Source organism: Ahaetulla prasina, chromosome 2 (genome assembly GCF_028640845.1).
Source record: "Ahaetulla prasina isolate Xishuangbanna chromosome 2, ASM2864084v1, whole genome shotgun sequence".
Lineage (NCBI taxonomy): Eukaryota > Metazoa > Chordata > Lepidosauria > Squamata > Colubridae > Ahaetulla > Ahaetulla prasina.
Genome location: NC_080540.1, coordinates 140,669,385 through 140,697,168, shown reverse-complemented (window position 1 = coordinate 140,697,168; position 27,784 = coordinate 140,669,385). Strand labels below are relative to the sequence as shown.

The 27,784-nt window shown below is 39.6% G+C and overlaps 1 pseudogene; it reads right to left on the bottom strand.

Moving 5' to 3' along the window:
• Positions 1-15,968: 15,968 nt before the first annotated feature.
• Positions 15,969-21,351, bottom strand: LOC131190579 (uncharacterized protein K02A2.6-like; annotated as a pseudogene).
• Positions 21,352-27,784: the final 6,433 nt, after the last annotated feature.

Below are 27,784 nucleotides of genomic sequence, written 5' to 3'. Positions count from 1 at the left end.
CCTTAATCTTCCCTCAGTAGGGAAGCCTCCAGTAATAAAAGAAAAAAAATCAGACCTCATATTTCAGCTTCCCTTCTCTGGTGCTTTGGAGGGCACAAGTTGACTTTCCCTGAGTTAGCAGAAAGAATATGTATGTTGTGGAGGGTTCCGTAGTCTGCTCTACAATAACTCACATTTTTCAGGCTATATTGAGGAGGGGAAATGCAGTTGTACATCTCATGATATTATGAACAAACAAACAAGCAAACAGGAAGATTTAAGGCAGTTGGGCTGCTGTGCAAATAAACAGGATAGGACGATAAAAGCCAAACTAGACAAACTTCAAATCTGCTGTTTTTGGCTCAGCAAAGCCCATTACTAAGCAAACACAGTTCACGTGTTTTGGAAGCAATTCAAAAAATGAGCTTTTAATTCAAAGGAGATACAATTGGCCAACAGCATGACATGGCAAAAGCTGAAACCTGTGGAGAAAACATATAATTGATTCAGAAGCCCTCACTGGGAAAGGATCACACCATCATCATGTTGTACATCATGTTAAGTCATGCCTTGTTTAACTTTGGTTGCTTGAATAAAACTTTATTATATATAGGATTCGCACCTCTCACGCTGTATGCCAGGACTGTCTATATAAATGAGGCATAGTATCCTCCTCTCAGTGTGACTGCAGGGTCCAAAATCAAACTGTAAATCACATTGTGACTGGCTATAAACCGAGGGCATATGCCAGTCCAGTATCTGATTTTTTTTTAATATAAAAATGCTGCACATCAATGGTTAGACGGCCTGGACATTGGTATTTGAACACAGTTCTTTTTTAATGTTTTTATTTTATTGGGTTTTACTAATTTAGATGAAAAATTAATTTATATTAATTTTAGTCCGTGTATGATATGCCCTACAATAAATAAATAATAAATATAAGCCACAGTGTTCATTAATATGCAGCATATACATAAGCAAAACTTTTCCTTCACATCAGGGGTGAAATCTACTAACCTTCCTTACTGGCTCGGAAGTGCATGCAAATGTGCAGACCTTCTGCGTATGCGCAAAACCTTCCACACATGTACAGAAGGTAAAAAATAATGACACCTGGGCGGGTGGGCAGAGCTTTGCTCCACCATTGCTACTGGATCACCAAACCACCAGCCATGATCACTACTGGATCGCACAATCCGGTCCGAACCAGGAGCATTTCACCCCTGCTTTGCATGTTGTATTAACCAATGCAGACTTACAATGGATTATTGAAAAGATTACTAGTATACAGTATATCAGCAGTAATCTGAGAATGGGTTCTCAGATCTCTGCTTTCATTATACTTATAGCAGTGATGATCAACCTTTCGGGCCTGATGTGTCAAAAATTCAGAAAATGCCTAACTTGACTCTGCTGGTATATCACACATGCACACATACAAATAAAAGGGAAACAATTCTCTACTTCCATGATCCCACCCCACCCTATCTAGGCCACCTTGAACAGCAGCACTTGGCTGAGATCCAGCCTTGACTTTAGTCATGAGGTCAAAAAGGCCACTTCGCACTATTCCTCAAGATTTGCTGCATGCTGCTTCCCTTCAGATAGTGTTCTCTTTCTGTTGATAGGCCCTTGCAGTCTGCCTGAGATGGCTCCAGTTTACACGAGGTCTTTGTACTTGAAGCAGCTTCACTAAATGTTCTTCCATAGCTTCTGCAACCTCTGAAGACCAGACAAAACCACGTCCCATTCTTGGGCAATGTTTAGATGCTCAAAAGGCTGCACAAGAGCACATCTCTCTTGCACAGCTTCCAGGAGATTGGGAGGCCGTGCTGAGCACACTTCATTCTTATGCAGCCTCCACAGCTTCCAAAAATCAAGTGAAAATGGGGCTTGCTTTTGAGAATAAATGTTATCAGGTGTTAGTCAACCTTGGTATGTCTTTTCAAAACATCGTGGCATATCATGCATGTCATGGATTTGTCATCTCTGATCTATAACATTTTAAAAATCTCCCCTGAGGAAGGAAGGAAGGAAGGAAGGAAGGAAGGAAGGAAGGAAGGAAGGAAGGAAGGAAGGAAGGAAGGAAGGAAGGAAGGAAAACTACTGTATTCAGTAGCATCAAGTAATTAAATGAAGGGGCAGAGTAAAATGTTTGGAAGCCTTTTGTCAGGAGGCCCTTCATATGATCACTTAATCCCTAGTTTTGAATGAATTACAGCAATGTGCAAGCAAGAATGAATTACAGCAATGTGCATGCACCTTCTCGGGCTGCCCTTTGAAGATAACCTTGAAATTACAGCTGGCCCAGAATGCAGGTGTGTGTGTGTGTGTGTGTGCAGTGAAGGGCATGCCACAATATGCCCAAAAGTCACCACTGGTTTGTGAGCTGCATTGCTTGAATTCCAAATGCAATTCAAGGAGTCAGTTATTACCTATAAAGCCTTTTATGGCATAAGGCCTGGTTATCTGAGGGACCATTTATCTCTGGTTGTTTATGCTCATTCAGTAAGATAAAGTGGGTGCACTCCAATTCCTCTCAATTAAATACAGGTAGTCCTCAACTTACAACTATTTGTTTAGTGACCGTTCAAAATTACAACAGCGCTGAAAAAAAGAGTTATGACTGGTGTTCACACTTATGCCCAAAGGTTGCACTGCTTAGGGTCATATAATCATCATTTGTAACTTTCTCAGCCAACTTCCAACAAGCAAAGTCAATGGGGGAAGCCAGATTCACCTAATGACCTCCTGATTCACTTAACAACTACAGTGATTCACTTAATAACTGTGGCAAAAAAAGATTCTAAAATGGGGCAAAACTTATTTAACAACTGTCTTGCTTAGTAATGAAAATTTTAGGCTCAATTGTGGTCATAAATCAAGGACTGCCTGTAATGCCATCTTGGGTCCTATGAAAAGCACATTCTGACAGGGTATCTGCCCTCTGAAAGAGCATCCTCCCGCCCCTCTCTGCCCCAGATCCAAAAGGCTCCCACCCTGATAATATCCTGAAAACTCTTGAAAACTAGGCTCTTCTTCCAGGACTTGGAATATGGGAATCATTGGGCCCCTATAGTTGTACACACATACACCTTGGTGTTATGTATTGTTTTCCCCTTTTAATTTGTTGTGGCTGCTGTTTTACTTTTTAAAGTGTGAGCCACCCAGAATCATTTACAGTCAGGCAGTTTTAAATCTGAATTACATAAATAATAATGACTCCTGACAATCTTCAGAAATACAAAATCTGAACCAGCAACAAAAATGATTAGGGGGCTGACGGTTAAAACATATGAAGAATGCTGGCAAGAATTGGGTATCTCTAGTCTAGTGAAAAGAAAGAGTAGGGGTGACATGATAGCAGTCTTCCAATATTTGAGGGGCTGCCACAAGAAGAGAGGGTCAACCTATTCTCCAAAGCACCAGAGGGCAAGACAAGAAACGATGGAGACTAATCAAGGAGAGAAGCAACCTAGAACTAAGCAGAAATTTCCTAACAGTGAAAACAATTAACCAATAGAACAGCTTACCTTCAAAAGTTGTAGATGCGCCATCACTGGAGCTTTTAAGAAAGCTCCAGTGTCCACTTGTCTGGAATGATATAGGGTCTCCTGCTTGAGCAGGGGGTTGGACTATAAGATCTCCAATATGCCTTCCAACATTCTGTTATTCAGATCTGTACCATTCTGTTTAACCCTATTTTGCCATCTTAACAAGTAGACTTAGACTTAGAAGAGAGACTTAGAATAACTTTATTGTCACTTTGAATATACACTAATTGGCATACATTAAAATGAAATTTTATTGCATACAGCTCTCACAGGGTCTCCACCTCTAATATACACTACATAAACATGACAAAATAAATAAATAAATATGAAATTATGCATATGCCCACAAGTATCTATATATTTAACAATATGTGCATATGATATATACAACGAGCAACCTTAAAGGAAATGAACATTCAAATCCAGGGATGCCTACACTAAATAGCATGAGTGCTGTCTAGGGTTTGATGCCATTCCTATGATTTGTTTATTAATTTCATTGTTACAGATACAATTATTCCCTTGTCTATAAAAAGTACATGAATGAACCATTTTGAATAACAAAATGTGGAGGTCTTGGTAAATTATAATGTGAGGATATAAGTGTGCTATTTTATACCAAACAATTTTCTTGCCTTCATTTCTATAGCAGCTATCCAAACTTCAGTGAAGGGACCATAAAAAGACAAGCAGTACAATAGTACTCTCATATTTTCAATAGGGTTTGAAAGTATTCTGCCACTGATACTGAAAGTTATAGAAAGCCATTGTAATGCATAGACACACTTTAGCTTATTCTCTTCTCTGACAACTCCACATCATTCATTCAGTCATTCATTCATTCATTTACTTATTTGTTGAGTACATATTAAATAATATATAAGTAAGAAGAGGGCCGTGAAAATATTTGCAGATCCCTCGCATCCTGGACATAAACTGTTTCAACTCCTACCCTCAAAACGACACTATAGAGCACTGCACACCAGAACAACTAGACACAAGAACAGTTTTTTCCCGAAGGCCATCACTCTGCTAAACAAATAATTCCCTCAACACTGTCAGACTATTTACTGAATCTGCACTACTATTAATCGTTTCATAGTTCCCATCACCAATCTTTTTCCACTTATGACTGTATGACTATAACTTGTTGCTGGCAATCCTTATGATTTATATTGATATATTGATCATCAATTGTGTTGTAAATGTTGTACCTTGATGAACGTATCTTTTCTTTTATGTACACTGAGAGCATATGCACCAAGACAAATTCCTTGTGTGTCCAATCACACTTGGCCAATAAAATTCTATTCTAAAAGCATGAATTGAATACATAAAATGAATATAATTAAAGGGAACATTAGGACAGGGACAGTAGGCACGCTGATGCTCTTATGCACGCCCCTTACAGACTTCTTAGGAATGGGGTGAGGTCAACAGTAGACAGTCTTAGGCTAAAGTTTTGGGGATTTGGGGATGAAACCACAGAGTCTGGTAGTAGTGCATTCCAGGCATTAACAACTCTGTTACTGAAGTCATATTTTCTTCAATCGAGATTGGAGCAGTTCACTTTAAGTTTGAATTTATTGTGTGCTCATGTATTGTTGTAGCTGAAGCTGAAGTAGTCATTGACAGGAAGGACATTGTAGCAGATGATTTTATGAGCTATGCTCATAATAATATCGTATTATCATCATGATGGTAATCATTAGAGAAAATGTCTGTTTGTAAGAAATGACAAGCATCTGCTAATTTCTGTGTATGAAGCAATAATTAAATAAAATGAAGCTATAATGAAAAACATAAAGATGTCAGGCTAATGTTATTTTTGATCAATTGGCAATTCTAGTTCATAAACAGCATTAAATATGCTCACAGATTTTGCATTCTGTGGCAGGACCCAGAACAAATCATTTATTATCTCTTTTGCCTGTATTTCATTATCATTTTATAAGCCATGAATGGGTTGAATTTGCAGCATATGTGTACTAAGACTTCACTAGAGTAGCTAGTGTGATCTTTATATATTCATGGATAACTCTTGTAATAGGAAATAGTTTCTGAGTACTGTATCACTTGAATGCCCATGTAACTCTTGGCTTTTTAGAGATTAAGAGCCACAATCCACTAAGAAAAGAAGTAAATGCAAAGTTTCAGTCACATAAGTAAAAAGCACTGCTCTCTTGCACTTGGAAAACAGGTTTATTTTTGAAATAAACGAAGGGTAGGCGAATCCTGCGAATAGCCTTTCCAGTTCATTTGTTTTCTGCACAACATGTAGCCCACACGTGTGGACCACCAAGCATTTTATAAAAACTCTGTATATTCAATGCCCCCAAATATCACAACTGCCAGGAAAGATCCACCAGCATAGTTGCCCCACAAGGCGCTGCTAAGCACCTCCAACACTTTCTGTCCTGACCGACATCATCAGGCCCACTGCTGCCACTAAAACAAAGGATCAGCATGTTAGCTATTCCTTTGTGGTCCACAATTATTTTTAATTTATCAATGTGGCTCTTTCCCCTCTACGAACTATGCAGGCCTCATTTATAGCAACACAAACATGCATTTGTTTTATCTTTTTAATATTTCCATTAGGAAGGCTTGTTATCGCGGAGCTATGGCTTTTCCCAAGTGCTGAAACCAGCATGCATGTAATTATCGAAAATATTCATTTGTTTATTCATTTATTTTTCCAGTCTGGTACCAACCCAAGTTTAGGTACGGCAATTTAGAAATGAGCTTATTCAGTTCAGTAAAGTTTACTCCCAGATAAATCAGGGGAGGCTTGTAATCAATCATACAGTGGGAAATTTAAATCCCACACACCCAATTTGCTTTCAGAAGGCTGTTTGTGCCTAAAGGTAAGGTACCTCGCTCAGTATATTAAGTGAAACTCCACGTAGTGTGGAAGTTAACTAGTCAGAGTTATCTTCTTTTTCCCCTATGTATATTTCCCCATTCCTGCACACCAAAAAGAGAACAAAAAAAATATGAACAAAGTGGGAAACAATAAAAGTAGGAAAAGAAGAGAGGATGAGGAGAAAGTAAGAACAGGTTCAGAGAAGGGGAAAAGAAGAGAATGAAAGGGAATGTGGGCAGTTTCAGCAAGGTTACTTTATGCTGCTATTTAAATGAATGAGGGATAGTCATTCTTATTGAATAATAAGAATTTGTCACTGTCAAAAATACCTCAAAGCAGGATAAAATCTTCTTTAAGAATCTGGATTCTTGGTTAGTATTTATAAGGAGGTTTCTCTCTCCTTCCAGAACTGTTGCAGCAAAACAGATTTGGTAGATTTTTCAAGCAGAAATTAAACATGCATACATCTGCTGACGATGCTTTAATCTACATTCTGCACAGAGCAAGTAATTTGACTCAATGACCCAAATGGCCCTTTCCAGCCATAAATTCTGTCATAAATATTAATTCATTTGCCTGAGCATTGAATTAAATGCATTGCAGTTTGCATAACATGTGTTTCTGGTCTCTACTTGTGACAGTAAATGTGGCACATTGTACTCTGGATTAACTCAGCTATCCTATAAAAGGCTAACCTGAGATGATAGAAGATAGATAGATAGATAGATAGATAGATAGATAGATAGATAGATAGATAGATATTCTACTTTAAAGATAAAGAATCAGATCAGTTACACTGAAGATTCTTCTGGCTTTATAGCAAGCCTTGATTAGAACAATTTTTGTTCTTTATTAGCACAAACCAAAGAAGATGTGCTGGGAATACATGTGTATTGTGCTAAATTTACAATATGAGGATTATATTCTACATAGATCTGTTTTAAAGAGCTATGCTCTATATAGGTAATCCTCAATTTACAACAGTTCACAGTGACCGTTTAAAGTTAAAACGAACAAAACAGTGACTTATGACCATTTTTCACATTTATGACTGTTGCGACAGACATATGATCATATGTTACATTATCAAAATTCAGATGCTTGGCAACTGACCCATATTTATGATGGTTGCAGTGTCCTAGGAGCATCTGATCACCTTCTTGCAACTTTCTGACAAGCAAAGTCAATTTGGAAGCCAGATTCACTTTACAACTGTGTTACTAACTTAACAGCCTCAGTGATTCAATTAACAACTGTGGCAATAAACTTTGTAAAATGGGACAACATTCATTTAAAAATGGTCTCACTTAGCAACATGCATTTTGGGCTCGTTTGTGGTCGTAAGTCAAAGACTACCTGTTAGTGTTCCCATAATTTACTATTTACTATTCCCACTATTTACTGAATCTGCACTACTATTAATCGTTTCATAGTTCCCATTGCCAATATCTTTCCACTTATGACTGTATGACTATAACTTGTTGCTGGCAATCCTTATGATTTATATTGATATATTGATCATCAATTGTGTTGTAAATGTTGTACCTTGATGAACGTATCTTTTCTTTTAGGTACACTGAGAGCATATGCACCAAGACAAATTCCTTGTGTGTCCAATCACACTTGGCCAATAAAATTCTATTCTATTCTATTCTATTCTATTCTATTCTATTCTATTCTATTCTATTCTAACAGTGAACATTTTTAAGGCGAGTTTTGGACAGTTGCTTCATTAACAAACTACTTATTTTCAGTGTAAAAAGAGGCTTGATATGTGGCATATTGCTTCTTTTTATGTATCTTTTGCTGTTTGAGCACCATCTAAATGGAACGTATTCTGTGTGAGATGTGAACTAATGCAAGATGAAGCTCTAGGCAGTAAACTATGCATAATCTTAAAGTTCAGTTATGCTTTGCATATACGCGGAACAATTAACAGTGAACAAGCTGTAGAGCACCATTGTTCCTGTAAATAATTAACAAGGCTAAAGAGGAATAGGGGGACAAAATAGATTCTGCTGGACAGGAGAAACGTCTGAGTATCAAAAATTTGCTAGAATTTGGAAAGTGATACAATCTTATTGCTTGGAAATAAAGATCTTCCCTAGTAAGTAATTCTTTGCTTAAACTGGGGTTTTATAAAACTTCCCTCTGCTGCCCGCTTTCCAGATAGTGACAGCAGAGAACGTAATTAAGAAAGCAGTTCATGCTGAAATATTCTGAAATTTGTCATAGTTAGTGGGATTGGGTGGGGTGTTTTGCTTTGCTTTTGGCTTTTTGGTTGCCTTGGGATCTTCTTCTGTCATCACAAAGCCAAGGATATTTTCATAGATCCATTGTTTGATGGATCTGTTTTCATAAAACAGCTAAAAGTGTAATCTCTCCAGAAGAACCAATGTCTACAAAAAATGGAATGGTTCAAGTTTATCATGTTTGTGGAGCAGGGCAAAATATACAATATCATAAAATGACAAACAAAAAGACAAGTATTCAAGATGATAAAACACAAAGAAGAGTTTCTTAAAGCAACGCACTGACAGAACCCAATATTGGCTATCCCTCAATTTCAAGGTGTGGCGGGGGGGGGGGAACTTGTATGGAAATTTTGTTTCTAGGTCTATATTCTTGCTAGGGCAGAAGGGGGTGATGCCACATATTTACTTTAGAAAGCTATGGAAAAACTTGAAAAACTTCCTTCAGCGTTCTGATACCTGTTGGAATTCTGGTAGTTGTAAAACCAATAAATGAGGGGCACCAAAGTTGGGGAAGACTTGGTTCATTACTTGTATACACCATAGCTCTGTATTTGATGGGGAGGTGTGGCTGCAAAGCTTTGCACCAGTTATTGTTGCTTAGTCTCTTAGGCAACGTCTATACTGGTTCATTTGTCCTGTTAAACCAAGCTTTATGAACTAAACCTCAGTTACTGGAGCTCTTGTAATATTCTGATCCAAACTGCAATTGAATTGCGGGGGGTGGGGGGGATGGATGAGCTCCCATCAATTTGCCCCAACTTCTGCCAATCTAGCAATTCGAAAGCATGCAAATGCAAGCAGATAAATAGGTGCCACCTTGTGGGAAAAATAACAGAGACACGAAAGATACCTCCCTCTCTGGCATCTTATGGGCAATGGTGATATCACCGGCTAATCCTTTCAATCTGGAAGCCCTTGGTAGTGCTTCCAGCACAAATGCAATAGTTTCAAACTGCATTATGGCTTTCCTACTTCATTTCTGCTTCACTGATATCACTACTAAATAAAGCACCATTGATATATAGGATAGATGAAAATTAACTTCTTTGTGCTGATAACAAAGAGTGATGCCAATCATACTTTTTTTTTTAAAAAAACCTAGAATCTTCCCTTAACATATCAAAACAATGTACAGTAATGATTATAATTAATAAATTAAAAATAGAGCAGAAATAGTAAAACAGTGAAAGAAAATGGTAAAACGTGCAATTAACGTATAAAACTTTAACAATTAAAGCCTTGGGCAAATATGGGTCCAATTTCTGATAAAAACAGTGCAATGGACCACTGCCTAGCCATGGGGGAATATGATTCCCAAGGGAATATTCTAAACTCATGGCTGGAACATGTTGATCCACAAAATGGAATAACAGATTATCATGCTGGAAATTATACAAAAATTATACCACTATGGGAGCACTAGAAAAGCAAGTTCTGGCGGGGCATTAAATCACCTTTGTTTCTGATGAAAACGGCCCAGTAGGGTAACTGCTCTAATCTGTGAGTATTGGGGAAGGGTTGTTTTTTTTTTGTCTTCTTCTCTGCTGTGCCCTAAAGCTGTACAAAACATTTCCGAAGGGTTTTGTGGCAAACTGCAAGTGAAACATCTCTATGAAACATTAAAGCAGCTGTGTACTTTGCAAGTGTGGCAAGCTGACCCATTCTGTGCGTGTACAGAATAAACTTGTGCTGTGATCACAAGTGAGGTGAAATGGCTACGCCGGGCAGATGGACAAGGAGTTGGCCAAGGATAGCTTTTGGAACAGCTGTATGAGTCTTGCAAACACGCACCACTTTAAAGCTTTGAAGAAGTGTTTGATTTACCCAAACACATTTTGCATTGCTCTTCTTTGGAATACCTTGTGCAGACTTAATAGGCAGTATTTGGGAAAAGAAACTGTGAGAGGATTAGGGTTACTAGTTTAATCAGGATGAGGTCTCATTCTTGCAAGAAGCTCGTACTCACTAAATCTATACACATGTCAGGTGTACAATAACAGGAGGACACAATTGGGCAGCTGTAAGTAGTCTATCCAAACCATTAATAGTGTTGATATAAAGAAATATTTTTGTTTCCAATGGCTAAGTGAATTGCTATTCGGTTTGTTTAGAGGGCAATGTTTGCTTTTGCTCTAGGCACAGCTTGCTTATTTCATCTCTGACAGTCAGGGAAACTGAGTATATATAAAATAAAATGTATTGAAGGTGTCCTTTTTAAAACATGTTGTCTAAAAGAATCTAGATGACTACTGGGCCAGTCACATAAATATACAGTAGTTAACACTTGAAGCTAACTTCAAATTCAGTTTGAAGTTAAATTTGAGAGGCAAATTTTAAGCCTGGAAGACAAGTCACGTTTTACACATTTCAGATTGCCCTCAAAATTTTATTTCTCTGTGTGCATGTGCGTGCATGTATTTGTGGCTGGCTGGCTGAATGGATGGCTGAATGGTGGATGAATATAGTAGTTCACAAGATGCCAAATAGATAATTGTGCCAATTTAAAGAGACTACCTCTCTCAAAAATAAAAAGTGTTATTTCTTATATATGAAGTGGGCATCCTAATCAGAAATTGTGAAAGCAAGCCAGGAAAGGCAATATATTCTCCAAAATCCATTTTGAAAGTTCCTCACAAGTATTACTGGTAAGAATTTCTATGTCATAATTGCTAATAGAAAATAACATTAATTAGTATGAAGTATAAAGATATCCATATGGATGTGGAAGAAATAAAAACAGCTTAGAAAAGTTTTGTAAAAAGATACACATGTGAAAAAGGTTTAATTTCCAAGACAATGCTTCAGCTTTATAGCCACTGGGAATGGGAAAGATTCTACTGAAGTCAATGGGATTTATTTTTGAGATTATGTTCTAGGATTGTAGTAGTTGATTTTTTTGTATCCATTATTTTTAAATTAGCAGGTTCTAATTGAATACTAAAACTAGTTGTTTTTTTAAAAAACATTAATTTTAGGCCATCAGTAAGTATGCAATTTTTTCAAATTGGCATGCATATTGGAAAAAACTGGAAAACAAAAACGATATGTTTTTACAAGTTCATTTAAACAAACAAACAAAATTGTCAAGAGTTCTATTACTTTCCTTTTCTTGCCCCCAAAATAGAAAAAAACCAATAAAACCAGTGTGTTTTTACAAGTCCAGAGATATAAACCAACCAACCAACCTTCAAATGCCCTTTGAACAGAACCTCCAAACATTCATGGATCAGAACCTTCAACCAACTATCATCAACAAATAGGTACACACGCCCCTTATTTCCTCTTCACCAAACGTAGCAGATCTTAAATGTAAATTGATAAACGCAAGAAGCATTGTAAACAAATTGCCTGAATTTATCCTCATGTTAAACAATGGTACATTTGATATTATATTTGTATGCGAAACATGGCTGAACTCATCCATCCCTGACTCCATTATTTCAAACAAAGAGTACCATGTTTTTAGATCAGATCGTGAAACCCGCAGAGGAGGTGGAGTAGCTATCTTTCATAAAAAGTCACTGAATCTAAAAAATGTTCAAGTTGCACATAAACTTGCTATCCCGGAAACTATTGTATGCGACCTGTCCCTTAACACCACACTTCTATTCCTACTATGCTACAGAGCCCCTGACTACGACATCGCACATGCGAACATGTTAACCTCACTACTAACTTGGGCTACCTCTTGCCCATATCCTCTCATCTTCCTGGGTGACCTCAATATACCTCTTATTAACTGGATAACTAACGAATGTACAACTGAACCCATCCATACTACCCTATAAAATGCTGTTACAAATCTAGGTCTTGAACAACTAGTAACTAACAATACAAACTCAACAACTGCCTTGATCTCATCTTCTGCAACAACGCAAACTCAATTTATGGACTACAAATAAAAGAACCCTTTTCCAACAGTGACCACAGCATGATAGACTTTTGTCTCAATATACACCCTTACAAAAATCATCATAATAATAGTATTCCAAACTACAATTTCAAAATAGCCAACTATGACCTTATAAACACCTACCTCTCATTTCTTGACTGGCAAAATCTATTCTCAATCTATATCACTGCTGAAGACCACTACAGAGTTTTCGTACTCGAAGTCAATAGAGTCATTAAACTCTACGTACCACAAACCACCACCAAAATCAGAAAAAACAAATTATCCATATCAATAAAAAAGCTTCAATCCAAAAAAAAATCCCTTTGAAGAAAAAACGAAAAGGGACATGTAGCTAATTTCAATAACCGCTACAGAGTTATATGCAACCAAATAAAAATTGAATGCACCAATTACCACACCAAGCAAGAAGAAGACCTTCTGAGCACAAATTCCAATTGTGCTTTTTATAATTTTGTGAACAACAAACTTAATGACTTGAGATCCATCCCACCACTAAAAGAATCTAACGGCAAAGAAAATAATGATGAAACAGTTAAAGCAAACCTCTTTAACACATTCTTTGGCTCAGTCTTTGTTAACAGTAATGGCTCATACCTGACATTCCCCAACCGCACCAACAACGACCTAACACATATAGATTTCACTGACGACAATGTTGAAAAAGCTCTTCGCAAACTGAAACCATCCCTATCTATAGTATCTGATGGACTATGTGCATACTTCTTAAAAAAGCTTTCCTCTAATATAGCAGAACCCCTAAGCATAAATCTTTGGAAAAGCCTTTACGACCAGTTCCCTTCCCAAATTTTGGTCACTAGCCACGGTCATCCCTGTCTTCAAAAAAGGAGACCCCAAAAGTTTAGATGAAATACCTGAATCTGTGTTACAAGAGGCTGCCTCCCGAACTGGAAAAATTCACAGGATTAATGCTTTCCAAGAGTTCTCTTTCCGGACTGATGGAATATATGGCAGTAACTTGTGGATTGTTGGACATAAGGAACTATTAGGAAATATTGTGATTGACTTTTTAAAAGGAGTAATGAAGGAAAGATAGAGACTAATGTCTCAAAAAAAATGGCAAGAGATAAAAGTATTATCCAGGAAAGAAGTTATTTTTGAAATATTAACAGATAAAAATATTAGCGTTCCTGAAAGACTTTATGTGAGAAAGATCTGGAAGAAATGGGTTGATTATATGTTTCACATCTATCATAAAAGACTAGGACTAAAGTTGAATAGATACTGTAATTTCTTGTATTGAAATTATATAATGTGTTGTACTGAATTGCAAACAGAATATTCTCGAAAGATCTTACGTAAGAAAGATTTGGGGGGAAAACTATATGGTTATAGAAACTATAAGGGAGATATTCTTTGAATTGGATTGGATTTTTATGCACTAGCTGGTTTTAAATACTTTAGGATTAATTTCTTTTATTGATTTATATATTTTATTACTGTTAATTGTTAACTTTTTTTTTTTGAAGGATTTTGGTTATGTAAGGAGGAAGTCAGAGCTAGAGAGGGAAAATTGGTATAATAGCTTTGGGGGAAAATTTTTTTTAGCATATGTTTGTTTTATTTTTAATTATACCTTGTGTTTGTTCCGGGAAGTCAGGGGGGAGGGGGGAGGGGGGTTTGTGAAGGGAGAGGGGAGGGGGGCTGGGGGAAAGGGGGGGGTAAAAATTTTGTAAAACTTTTTGAATAAAAAAAAAAATAAGAAAAAAAAAGGAGACCCCAGCTTAGTTGAAAATTACAGACCTATCTCTTTATGCTGTGTCACCTATAAAGTTATGGAATCTATCATCAACCAATCCATAGAAACAAACAATCTACTCTTTAATAAACAATTTGGTTTCAGAAAAAATTAATCATGTGACTTACAACTTCTTCACTGCAAAAACATATGGACTACAAATCTTGATCAAGGCAAAACAATAGATGCAATTTACATAGACTTCTGTAAAGCTTTTGACTCAGTGGTACATGACAAACTTCTCTTAAAACTAAAATCCTACGGCATCTCCAGACCGCTCCACAATTGGATAACAGCATTCCTGTCAAACAGACAACAAGTAGTCAAAATAGGCAGTGCCCTATCAAATTCTGTTCCTGTCAATAGCAGTGTTCCCCAAGGCAGTGTTCTTGGACCAACACTCTTTATATTATACATTAATAATCTCTGTGACCATATTAAAAGTAATTGTGTTCTCTTCAGTGATGATGTCAAAATATTTAACACTACCAACAATACAGCTACCCTTCAAAAAGACCTTGTCTTTGTGTCAGAATGGTCAAAAACTTGGCAACTCCAAATCTCAACCAGCAAATGCTCTGTCTTACACATTGAAAAAAAGAATCTAAACATTAAATACAAACTCAATGGACATTACCTTACAGATGACCCCCACCCTGTTAAAGACCTTGGAGTTTTCATATTCAATGATCTAAGTGCCAAAGCCCACTGCAACTACATAGTAAAAAAGGCTTTAAGAATTGTAAACCTAATCTTACATAGCTTCTTCTCCAGAAACACTATACTACTAACCAGAGCTTATAAAACATTTGCTAGATCAATTCTAGAATACAGCTCGCCTGTCTGGAACCCATACCACATTTCAGACATCAATACAATTGAACGTGTCCAGAAATATTTTACAAGAGTTCTCCACTCCTCTGAATACAACAAAATACCTTATGCCACCAGACTTGAAATCTTGAATTTAGAAAACTTAGAACTCAGCCGTCTTCAACAAGACCTGTGTTTAACTCATAGAATCATCTATTGCAATGTCCTTCCTGTTGAAGACTACTTCAGCTTCAATCATAACAATACAAGAGCAAACAATAGATTTAAACTCAATGTTAACCATTTCAATCTTGATTGCAGAAAATATGACTTCTGTAACAGAGTTATTAGTGCTTGGAACACACTACCTGACTCTGTGGTCTCTTCTCAAAATCCCCAAAGCTTTAACCAAACACTCTCTACTATTGACCTCACCCCATTCCTAAGACGTCTATAAGGGGCGTGCATAAGAGCACAAACGTGCCTATCATTCCTGTCCTATTGTTTCCTTTCATTATATCCAATTAATATAGTTATTACATACTTATGCTCATATATATGCTTATATATTATATAGTTATTTTCATGCTTATGCTTATATATATTATTGTGACAAATAAATTTAAAAAAAAATAAAGAAGCAAGAAAATCCACCAATACAAGCAATGGTAAATATATCAGGCCATTGCTGTGCCTAAAGCAGAGGAGAGTTTAAATCCAGAAAGAGATTTTTAGAACCAAGTTAATTTGCAGCCACTTTATACATAAGAGATAAGCAGCTGAAAGCTGTTTCTTGCTAGTTTTTGCACCTCCTTTTATGAAGTTATTACATCATTAGCTTTTCTGGACATTCCCAGTTCACAAAGCGTGAAGTAATTATCCTGTATCACAGAGAGAATAAAAACTATAAAAAGTAGAGATGGGGCCAAATATTGTAGACTGTGGCCATTTACAAACAGTTATTGGGTATGATGCAGGAATTCTTAATCGGATCTTGCTTGGAAAGCACACAATGAAAATAATTTCTAAACAGATCTTGCAAATAAATGGGAGTGTAATTTAAGAAGGCTTACTCTTTCTCAGCAAACATATAAGGTTATGACTTCTACCAACTTCGATTGATTAAATTATTTATATACTTGCAAGTTATCTTATAATGCAAGCATCTTTTCCTTATGGAGTTTACACTTTAAAATTTGTTACTGGTAAAGCAGAAAGAGTGAAAAGAGTAGGAAGGCAACATAAGAGAGAGAACATGTTTTCTGTTCAGTTCCATATATTTAGACCTTATTTTGGGCATTTATATATCTTAGACTATGAAAGCCATTATGTTGTTGTGGTGATAGTGTTGAATTATGACAATTGAGACTGAGATTCAAGATCATTTCAGCCATGGAAGCTTACTGGCTAACTTTTCTCCCTCCTCTACTTCAAATGGTTGTTGTTATGAAGATCCCATGTAAGCTCCCTTGAGCGCCAAGAAATAGGACAGAATTTAAATCTAAATAATAATAAGTCCGTATTTCTGCCAAGAAGATATGAGAACTGAGGGATCAGTGGTGGGTTTCTATCAGTTTGCCCCGGTTTGGGAAAATCGGTAGTGGCGGCAGTGGGAGGCTCTGCCCATCTGCCCAGATGATCTGCGCATGTGCACACTTCCAGTTCTGAACCAGTAGCGAAGGTAAGAGGAATCCACTACTATAAGGGAACTACATCTACAGGGATGGCCAGTAATGTCAAAATGCTGGGTGCAACTGGGTGATCAAAACTACAACTCTTTTTAAAATGCTGCTCATATCACATGTACATTAAAAAAAAAAGGATAGGGTTTTAATTGTCACACCCACCATCTGCACATCCTTGCCAATGGCTCAGATTGGTCCAATATATTTGGCTAAATGATGGTCCCCAACTTACCCTTCCACAGAGAGAAATTCTCAAGCTTCGTTTGTCTGCCGCAGCAAAATAACTTAATTAGGTGATGCAGGGTAGATGTCTGAAAAAAAGAGCATCTATGAAGCAGAATATTTGTAACTCAGGGTTGAAATGATGCTTTCTGAGCTTGATTGCTTTCTTGCAAATGTTTCATTACCCAAACTAGGGAACATCATCAGTGCATGATGATGTTTCCTAGTTTGGGTAATGAAATGTCTGCAAGAAAACAACCAAACTCAAAGAGCACCAAGGACTCTTCAAAAAATATCTGCCATTATCCTACATACCCCACATATCATGTACTGCCTGGAACATGGATCTTTGCTTAATAGTAGGGACAATCCTGCAAAATTTGTATTGTATAAATAAAGTAATAGTGAGGAGTGAAGGGGAAAATTCACCAAGACCCAGCTTACGAGTGGAGACCACTTGACTTTCTTGAGCCAAGTTTATCTGAACACTGCTGAAGACAGATCATAAGGTTCCACCCGTTTAAGGATGATACAAATAGCAGACAAACTTTATATAATCATGCTGACCAATAATGATGTTAAAATGCCAAATGTCTTATTTTTGATAACATCGGTTAGATTTTCTGCTTATAGTCAGAATATACAGTTGGCACAAGTCTGCTTTTGTGGTTAGTTAATTCCTACTTCCCATTTGAAAATACAGATGCTGATTTAAGGTAACTTATGAGCTAACACCTGCGAACTCAAAGCAAGTTATTAAGAAGGCTTACTCAAGTCCAGGGTCCTTGGTAGTTTAGAGGACTTAGTTCCAGAATTTGTTTTACTCCTTCAGGGGTAAATGTGATAGCATGATCAAGAGCCTAAGTTCCAAATTGGGCTCTCTTTTTTTTTTGCCTTTCTTTCCAATTCTAGAATAGGGTGTGGTCATTACAAGTGACCCCTTCTGTTAGGTTCGGGCAATAACGAGGCAGGAGACCAGTTAGTGACAACAGCTCTTTAGTTTATAGTGAACCCAGCAAAAACATCCGGCAAAACCCCTCTTTATATACAGTTCTCTCGGAGGCTTTAACCAACCAGCAACGTGCATTTTCCCGCCCAAATTTCCCTCCAAAAACCTTAAAGATACATTACACTCCTTCCCTCCCAGAACGCATTGTACCATATTTACATAACATTTACATCTTATTTCTCTACGTAATCACGTAGGTAGACAGGGCGTCTCCTAATTCTTTCAGACCTGCGCACTTCATTTTCTGGGAGTGAGTCGAGCTGGCCGGAGGGACTGTTAGTTCCTCCCAGCTCCTCCTCTAGGCCATCCGGCCCTGGATTATTTGCAGAGTCTTCCCTGCTGTCCTCGTGAGGAACCAGTGGTCCTCATGAGGAACCAGCTGGACTTCATCAGACTCAGCTAAGTCCCCCGTTCGCCCCGGGTTTGAGTCAGCTGTGAATTCAAACATGTTATAGTCAGGGCCTGGCTGATTTGTCTTTCTTGTGCTTTCAATGCGTTTCCTTATTTGGTCTATGTGGCGTCTCCAGACCCGGCCATCCCCCATATCTACCAGATATGATTTCGGCCCTGTTACTCCAAGGATTGTCCCTTTTAACCACGTTGGGCCCTCGCTATAGTTGTGTGCCCACACCGGGTCACCCACTATCATTTCCCTTGTTTTACCGTGTGCCCCCTTGTACCCATCTGGGGTGTATGTCGGATTTAGTCGGTCTAGCGGGCACCTGAGTTTCCGACCCATCAATAATTCCGCCGGGCTGCGGCCGGTTGTCACACAGGGGGTTCTATGTTGGACTGCTAAAAATGTATCGATTTTAGTTTGCCAATCGCCTGGCCTTATCCTAGAGAGCGCTTCTTTGGCGCTCCAAACAAAACGTTCTGCAAGTCCGTTCGACGCCGGGTGGAAAGGCGCCGAGAGGACATGTCTGATGCCCTCCTCTGCCAAGTACCCCTCAAACTGGGTTGCCGTGAATTGCGGGCCGTTGTCGGAAACTAAAGTGTCGGGCAAACCATGGGTTACGAATAGGTGCCTCAGGACTGAGATAACAGCCTCTGCCGTTGTGGTTCTCATGAGTATGATCTCTAGCCATTTTGAGTAGGCATCGACTATGATTAAAAAGGTTTGCCCATGAAATGGCCCGGCAAGATCTATGTGTATCCTAGACCATGGCCCCTGTGGTTTCTCCCATTCTCGAATTGGGGCCGTAGGGGGTAATGGCCTTGACTCTTGGCAGGGTTGGCATTTCCCTACCATGTCGCTAATTTCCTTGTCCATCAGGGGCCACCAAACATAGCTCCTCGCTAAACTCTTCATTCTGACAATCCCCGGGTGGCCCACATGCAACAATTCCAACACATTTTTTCGCAATTTCTCGGGGATAACCACCCTATCCCCCCATAATAGACACCCCCCTTGAACCGATAGTTCCTCTCGTTTTTTCGCAAAATCTTTGAAACGCTCGCCCGGCGCAGCGGGCCATCCCCTTTGCACCCAACCAATTACAGTCCTTAAGGTAATGTCCTTGTACGATGCCCTAGCCACTTCCTTGGATGTGACTGGGTCAGAGTCCAAAGAGTCAATTAGGAGGACGGGTGTTCCCGGGGTTGGGTCTTCGATAGTCTCTGGTAACGGGCATCTGCTCAGAGCGTCCGCATGCCCCAGTTCTTTTCCCGGGCGGTGGAGCAGTCTGTAAGAGTATGCCGCCAGGAAGATAGTCCATCGGGTCAGCCTGGGTGAAAGAGCAGCGGGTGTTGGGTGGTCGCCCGCTAGGAGTCCCAATAGGGGTCTATGGTCCGTTACTATTTCAAAATCTCGACCGAATACGTATTCGTGAAATTTCTTCACCCCTGAGACTATGGCCAATGCCTCCCTATCCAGCTGGCTGTAATTTCTTTCGGCCGATGACATTGTTCGGGAGTAATAAGCTATGGGGGCTTCCGTTCCATTCGGTAATCTATGGCTGAGCACAGCCCCCACCCCGTAGGGAGATGCATCGCATACTAAGACTAATGGCAACGTACCATTGTATTGAATCAGGAGACTGTCACTGGACAACAGGTTTTTTCACCCCTTTGAATGCCTTAGCTTCCACTTTTCCCCAGGACCAAACAGCTTTCTTTGCCAGTAGTTTGTGTAGCGGTTCGGCAATTGTTGCCTTGTTCTTTAGGAACACCGCATAGAAGTTGACCAGACCCAAGAATGCCTGCAACTCTGTTCTATTTTTGGAAGCAGGGGCTTTTCTGATGGCCCGTACCTTGCTCTCCGTGGGGTGAATCCCTTCCCTGTCTATTCGATAGCCCAGGAATTCTACGGATTCAACCCCGATTTGGCATTTATTCAGCTTCACTTTAAGCCCGGCAGACCTGAAAATGCCCAAGACTTTTCTTAGTCGAATTCCCAGTTCCTCTAAATTTTCCACTGATACCAATACATCGTCGAAGTATGGTACCACCCCTGGCAGACCTTGCAATAGTCGCTCCATTAGGTTCTGAAATAACCCTGGAGCCACACTCACTCCAAACTGGAGCCGGATGCATTTAAATGCCCCTCTGTGCGTGACAATTGTCTGCGCCTCAGCTGTGCTGCTATCTACGGGTAGCTGTTGATAGGCTTGAGCCAAATCGAGTTTGGCGAAAACCTGCCCTTGCCCTAACGAGTGCAGCAAGTGTTGCACAACTGGGACGGGGTATGCACTCTTCTGCAGTGCCTTGTTGAGCGTTGCCTTATAGTCAGCGCAAATCCGGACCGACCCGTCTGGTTTGACAGGGGTGACTATAGGTGTCTCCCATTTTGCATGATCAATGGGTACTAGTATTCCCTGGCTTACTAGTTTATCCAATTCCCGGTCAATCTTGGGCTTTAGGGCGAATGGAACCCTCCTAGCCTTTAACCTGATAGGGGCAACTTGTGGGTCTAGATTGAAGGAAATAGGGGTCCCCGCGTACTTGCCCAGGCAATCTTTGAAAACGTCCTCGAACTCCTTTAGCAGTTCACTCTTGAGGTCGGTTTCATTTCTGAAGACCCCGGTCACTCCCATGCCCAAAGCTCGGAACCAGTCAAGTCCTAGTAAACTTGGTAAAGTTCCATCGACTATGGTAATAGGCAGGGTCTTTTTGAATTGTCCATACTTGACTTGGACTGACGTCACCCCTCGAACAGGAATTCGATTTCCTTGGTAGTCTTGCACTCTCAGCTTCTGGATCTTTAGCTGGCACTTCGCGATAGCTGGCAAGTCTTTCACAAGGGTGTCCCAGGACATAATTGTGATTGATGAGCCGGTGTCCACTTCCATTTTGCATGGCACCCCTTCAATGTATGTCTTGGTAAAAATCTTTTTCTCTAGTCGCGTCGATGCGAGGCCCACTCTCACAATGGTCTGATTTAGTTTCGCGCCCTTTTTGAACGGACCAATCCCGGGCCGCCTCGCGGTTCCCGCGCTCTGATTGGTCGGTTTGAATTTTTGGCGGGAAGGTTGGGGGGCCCGACAGGCCTGCGCTATGTGACCCTTCTTCTCACACCGCCGACAAATCGCGTCCTTAAACTTGCAGTGTTGTCGTTGGTGTTGGCCCCCGCAACTCACACATTCGCTCCGGTCCTCTCTCTCCGGCCTCCCGGTGTGGAAGACCTCTTCCTCTTTCCCGCCTTCCGATTCGGCCTGGACTTCCTCATTGTGGACCGGGGTTGTTTTCGCTCCAGCCCCTGGCGTGTTTGGCATTTGCAGGGTCTCTGCCGCTTTGGTGGACATTTCGTGAGCCCTGGCCTCGTCCAAGCTATTGCTAGCGTCAGGTTGCTTCTAGACAGCAGCCGCCTTCGCAATCGGATGTCCCTGACCCCACAAATGAGCTGGTCGAGCAAGGCGTCTTCCAAATCCCTGTATTCGCAATGGTTCGCGGCTTTCCTCAACGCCGCCATGTACACACTAATCGATTCACCCTCGCGCTGTACCCACTGTCGCAACTCGAACCGTTGGACGAACTTTGAGAGTGTCGGTGCGTATTGTGTTCGAAGTGCTGTTTGTAGAGTTTGCCACGGTACCGACTGTACCGGCGTTGGCTCTGAAAGCGACTCTGCGGTGTCGAAAACCTCCGGACCGCAGTGGCTTAGGAAGTACGCTCGCTTCCGATTGTCGGAGACTCCTTGGAGTTCGTTCGCTTCGAGGAAGCACTCGAAACGGGCCATATACGACCCCCATTTCTCCTTGGCTGGGTCAAATGGCACTGGCGGTGTGTAGCTGGACATCGCTGCTTTCCGCCCCCTCTGACTGGGTTCGAGCTTTCCTGGTTACTTCAGCTCTTCCGTGCGATCTCGCTGCCACGAAATCCCACCCTCGTCGCCAATGTTAGGTTCGGGCAATAACAAGGCAGGAGACCAGTTAGTGACAACAGCTCTTTAGTTTATAGTGAACCCAGCAAAAACATCCGGCAAAACCCCTCTTTATATACAGTTCTCTCGGAGGCTTTAACCAACCAGCAACGTGCATTTTCCCGCCCAAATTTCCCTCCAAAAACCTTAAAGATACATTACACCTTCAATCTTTGAAATGCTGCCATAAATTTGCTTTGGTGGTTGGGCTCTTCAACTGCCCAGTTATGGAGCATAACGGATGCAAGATCAACTTTCCATGACAAATCACAGGAAAAAGAGGCTGATGGAATGCTACACTGAATGTAGCAGGAATACAGTAGGTGGCTCTAAGTCCTGTTCCTAAACTCTCCTATTAATCAGCTTGAAGGAAAACTGATTCAATCATTTGGTTTCCCTGCCATTTCTTAGTGTTTCAAGATTAGCAAACACAACAGTTGGTTCCAAACTGGATTGCGAGGAATGTGGGTAGTAGAAAAGAGGGGAAATTGATGTGTAGGGAGGTTTCTTGTGAGGCTCTATCCAGCCCATAGTGCTCAAGGAAAGATTAAAATTGCAGAAAACATCCATCTTATGCCATCTTATGCCTCAAGTATCCAGGTATTATACCAAAATAAAATTGAAAAGTCTGTCACTCTGCCCCAGATTAGTTTTCTGTTGAATTTCATCAGTGATATTATATCATCCAAGTATCCAAGTATAAAATAATAAATAAATCTATGACCCACACTTCTTGTTAAGTAGGATTGGGATTTGATTATTATAAAAGTATCTGTGTCCTTGGTATGCTCTCAAATTGGTCATACACTTTTGTGGTCTTCACAAAAATCTCCTGACTGATTTATCTTGGATTTAAGATTACCACTTCCAAAATGAAATAATAGATAGCATGGGAAATACTATATTCTTAGAAATCCAAGATGAAACACCTAATTTTAAAGTACGGCATTTGGAAAAGAATCCTACTTTTCCTCTGAGATATTCTCTTCTTTCTTTCTCCTCAAACTAGAAACCCATTAGCTCCCCAGCGTATATATTCTCTACCATCCAAACCTTATTTCTTTTCTGGGAAGAGGACCATATCCTCAGACTAAGTATCTTAGCCACCTACCATTTTTATTTTAAAAAACCCTGAGAACCTTAAGTTCACGCTAGGAGTTGTTGCATTTATTCTCTTTCCCTGCCTTCCAAAAAGATGCTATGACATGTTGGCCACCTAAAAGCAAATGCATAAGGAACCCATCAGCTCTCATTGTTTGTCATAAACTACAAAGCTTCAACATTTCAGATCTTCAAACTGCATAATTTTTACAATCCATTTCAGGGAACTGCTGCCAGCTCCAGATGTACTGTAATGGATATGCTTGAGAAATAAACGATGAAAATTTATTGGCTTGCACTTGCCATATTCCTATTTATTAGCAGTTTCCAAGATGGAAAGAAAAACTGTTTGTTTATCGAGTCTCTTTTAACATTCCATATAATTTTTAGGTTTTGTATTTGTTTTAAAAAAGGGGGGAAGCTAAAGGAATCTTTTAAATTACTCCTTTGTAGTAATGCTAAGACAGTCTTGGCACTGGAGTGACATGACTACCACCTTTGTCACCAATCCTATTTTTTTTTCACCTGTGATTTGTGATTGTCCTATACTTATGCTTGTCTTATTAAATGGGGAAATGCTGTTTTAAGACAGCAATGTGTTTAAGAACATATTGCTACTTTATGCTCCAAGGGTACATCCATATTCCCACTGGAGAGATTTTGCCTTATCTCCCAGCTTCTGAGCTTATATCATACAACATATGGGCATAGTTGGGATAGGTCCTCAAATAAGATTCCCACTATGCCAAGATTACATCCCACAGAATAAGGATGTCAGCAAGCAAGTGGGAAAAGATATATCAAATGCACAATCCCTTCATTTACATGGCTGTAGAGCAAGGCTTGATGTCACCCCATGCTCAATGTATCTTGTTCCTTGCTTGCTGGCAAAAAAACCATATCCCATAGTCCAGCTGGTTATTTTCTGCTAGTATTTCTCCACCGAGGTTGAGACCAGACTGGCTATAACCTACTCCTGGAGGCAGTTTAGTTTATTCAATTTCATTTTTTGTCATCAAGGAATAATTAAAGCATGTCAATTGCCTTCACTGGCTATAGTGCAGATGCCATTATCTTTCTAGGTATTTTGCTATCGGTGGCTGTATTTATCCTACACATGGTTAATGATTAACACAATTTTTGATGATTACCAACTGCTATTTATACTAGTTACTGTAAGAATGTGTTTTATGTAATTTTGCTTCATTTTTAAAGTTTTCTTAATAATTACAGATCTATGTGCTGTATTCTGTTGCTTCTGGTCCAGAGGTTTGTTGTGGATCCACATTCTCTGCATTCATCAAGGCAAGGGAAGTTTGCTGCCCGGCAAGTGAGAAATTTGCAAGTGAGAAATTTTGCAGGGTTTTAATATTTTGTGCATTTTTTTAAATTGACCTCCCCTTACCTAACCTTTCCCCCAAAAGCCTCTGGGTTTTGCTACTGTTGTTGTTTTTGTGTAACAATGGACAAATACCAAAACATTCAGGTACAGAAATGTCTAAAACATGCAACAGGAGTCATATAAGCAAGTTATTTTATTGTGAAAGAAGAAAGAGATGCCCAGATGCCCTGGGCGTAGCCTGCCTTTGCCTGGAGCAGCCTGAGAAGAGCAGGACAAGGCTCCCAAATATTGGCCTGCTTGAAATGATAACCACTGACTGGCTGAGAGTTCTTGGATATTGGCCAGAAAAAATGTCTGATCACCCTCAGCAATTTGTACATTTCCCAAGATGTCAGCTTAACCATGCTCATAATGCCTTGATATGTGAAGAGATTTGCAAATATTGGGACACCCTGGATCAGTCTTGGATATATTTTCCGACTGGGTACAGAAGGAAGACTTAAAAAAACACAGATGGAATCTAGAAGATCTCAAATGTATTTGCTGCTTTGTTTTTTCTTCTGCACTGATTAGCTTCCATGTCATATACCAAACAAACAAACAACAAACAAAAAACCAGGCAGTTAAGAGGAGTGTTTTTTAAAAAAGGGGAAATTTGTTCATTTCTCCTTTGCTTATGGTAATTTATAAGGCTACACACATTAAAATGTGTTTGTGAAAGATATTTTAGGTGACTTTTAGTTTTTTGCTATGAAGTATTTATGTCACTTGAAAGGAATCACAGATGTGAATGTGTTCTTTCGCTCGCTCTCTCCCTACCTCCCTCTCTCTCCGTGTGTGTGTGTGTGTGTGTGTGTGTGTGTTCATATGTATATATGTGGATGGCTTCCCTAACATGATGTTGATTCAGCTGCTGTTTATTTTGGCCTTTCTCAATGACAGCTAGAATCCATTTAAAATAAAGTCCATGAATGATTCCAAGGTACTGTTTAAATAAATGCAAACCCTTTCAGAAGTGGGCAGCACATGAATTTTAGTTTGCCCAGCACTGAAAATGTGAGCGTGTGCATGCGTGCGGCCTTCCACGCATGCACTTTGCTCTCATGCGCGACTTGCAAACATGTACGCGGCTTAAAAAATGCGGCTAAATAGGACGGCATAGCGCCAGGGCGGGGGCTCACCTGCAGGTCACAACTACTGGTTCACCCGAACCGGTCTGAACCGGCAGCAGCCCATCACTGAACCTTCTCTTATTTTAACTGGAGGAAATCTCCCTTCGCCTTGGATCACCACAGAGACACTATTTGCGGCAAGGAGAGTGTTTGGAGGACTGTGCCAGCTGCCTCTGTAAAGCCCTCGAAGTGTGCAGATCCCTTTGCAAGGACACTCATAGTAACACCATCTGCTCTCCTATGAGGCTGCTACATGGGTTTTTAAAAATAAAGCTTATTTGGATATTTATCTCCTATTTGCTTCTTTGGGAAAGGTCATATTCCTGCCTGATGAGTTATTTATTGTGGTAATGATTGCTTCCTTGAGCTTCCGAGATCCTACAATCATGAAAGCTTCTTGGGTTTGTAGCCTACCTGTGCCTGATGCTAATTATTACTGGCCATTGTCATCTTTATTCCAACCTGCCCTTAATTTCCAGTCCTGTTGTTTCTGTGATAAGTGATAAAGGAAATGGAGATAAAAAGCGAATATTAATTCACTCCTAGAATTTCCCAGGACATTGGAAAGGTTATCTCTCTAACCCAAACCTCTCCTTTTTACTTTGGGCCTTTCTGAATGACTGTTACTCGATAACTAACTCTTGCTGACAGATAGGGTGTTAAATACAATACCTCTTGACACATCTTGTGCCAGAAAAACGTTGCACCCAATCCCTCCTTCTCCACCTTTTCATTGCTGGAATCAAGGGCCGTTTTTAGAAGGTGGTTGTTATAAACAGCAGCTTTTGTTTGAGATGTATTTCAGGCAGTAAGGATAGCTGGGAAGTTTTTCTACTCAACAACCTATCAGTGCCACTAAACATCATTAGAGAAGTTTCATTATACCGTACCGCTTTGCTTCTGGGGTGATGGCCAGCCATCAGTGTGAAATTGCCAAGTGTGGCATTTTCTGATGGATAGAGTTATGACTTCTTGATTGAATTGTAGAGCACTATAAATAAGCAACCCAGATTAGACTTGTCAACTGAACAGATTCAATTATTCTGGCCTGCTCTTGTGCCTCAGGTACACTCTGTACGAGCTAAAGAACACAATTACAAATTTTGAGATTATAATGGCAAGTCTATCAACTATAGATCTCTACAAAGCACACAGTTAAAACACTAAGGCTTATGTGCTATGCATTTATAAATGATGTTTAAACAAACCAGGATTAGCATAGAACTGTCTTAACACAAGAAGGGAACAAATCAATTCAAAAATAGTATGTTATGAAAAAAGGCAAGTCCTTTTTTTTTTAGCTTTCATGAGGATACATATGATTACTCCTGTATTACAGCTCACTCCAAACTTATCTATAATACTATTAAATTTGGGTGACATGTCTCCAGACACTTTCTTACAAAGACTTCCACTGTCAAGCTTTTTTCTTACGTTGCTAATTATTTGCAAGATTTTTCAACTATAATCCCCAAATCACAGCTTTGTAGGCTGAAGCAAGACATGGAAATGCCCCTGAATTTGTCAAACACATACAGAAAAAGAATTGCGCAGAAACACACTATTCTTCTAAATACAATACGTGACTGTTTGAAATTCCCTACATTCTAATATAGAGGTGAAAGAATAGCTGTAATAAATGATAGTTATTATTTGTTCTTTTCTATATACCATTGAAGGAAACACAACATAGAGAAAGTTTTTGTTCATGTATGTGAATTTATACATGCTAAACTTATGATTACATTTTT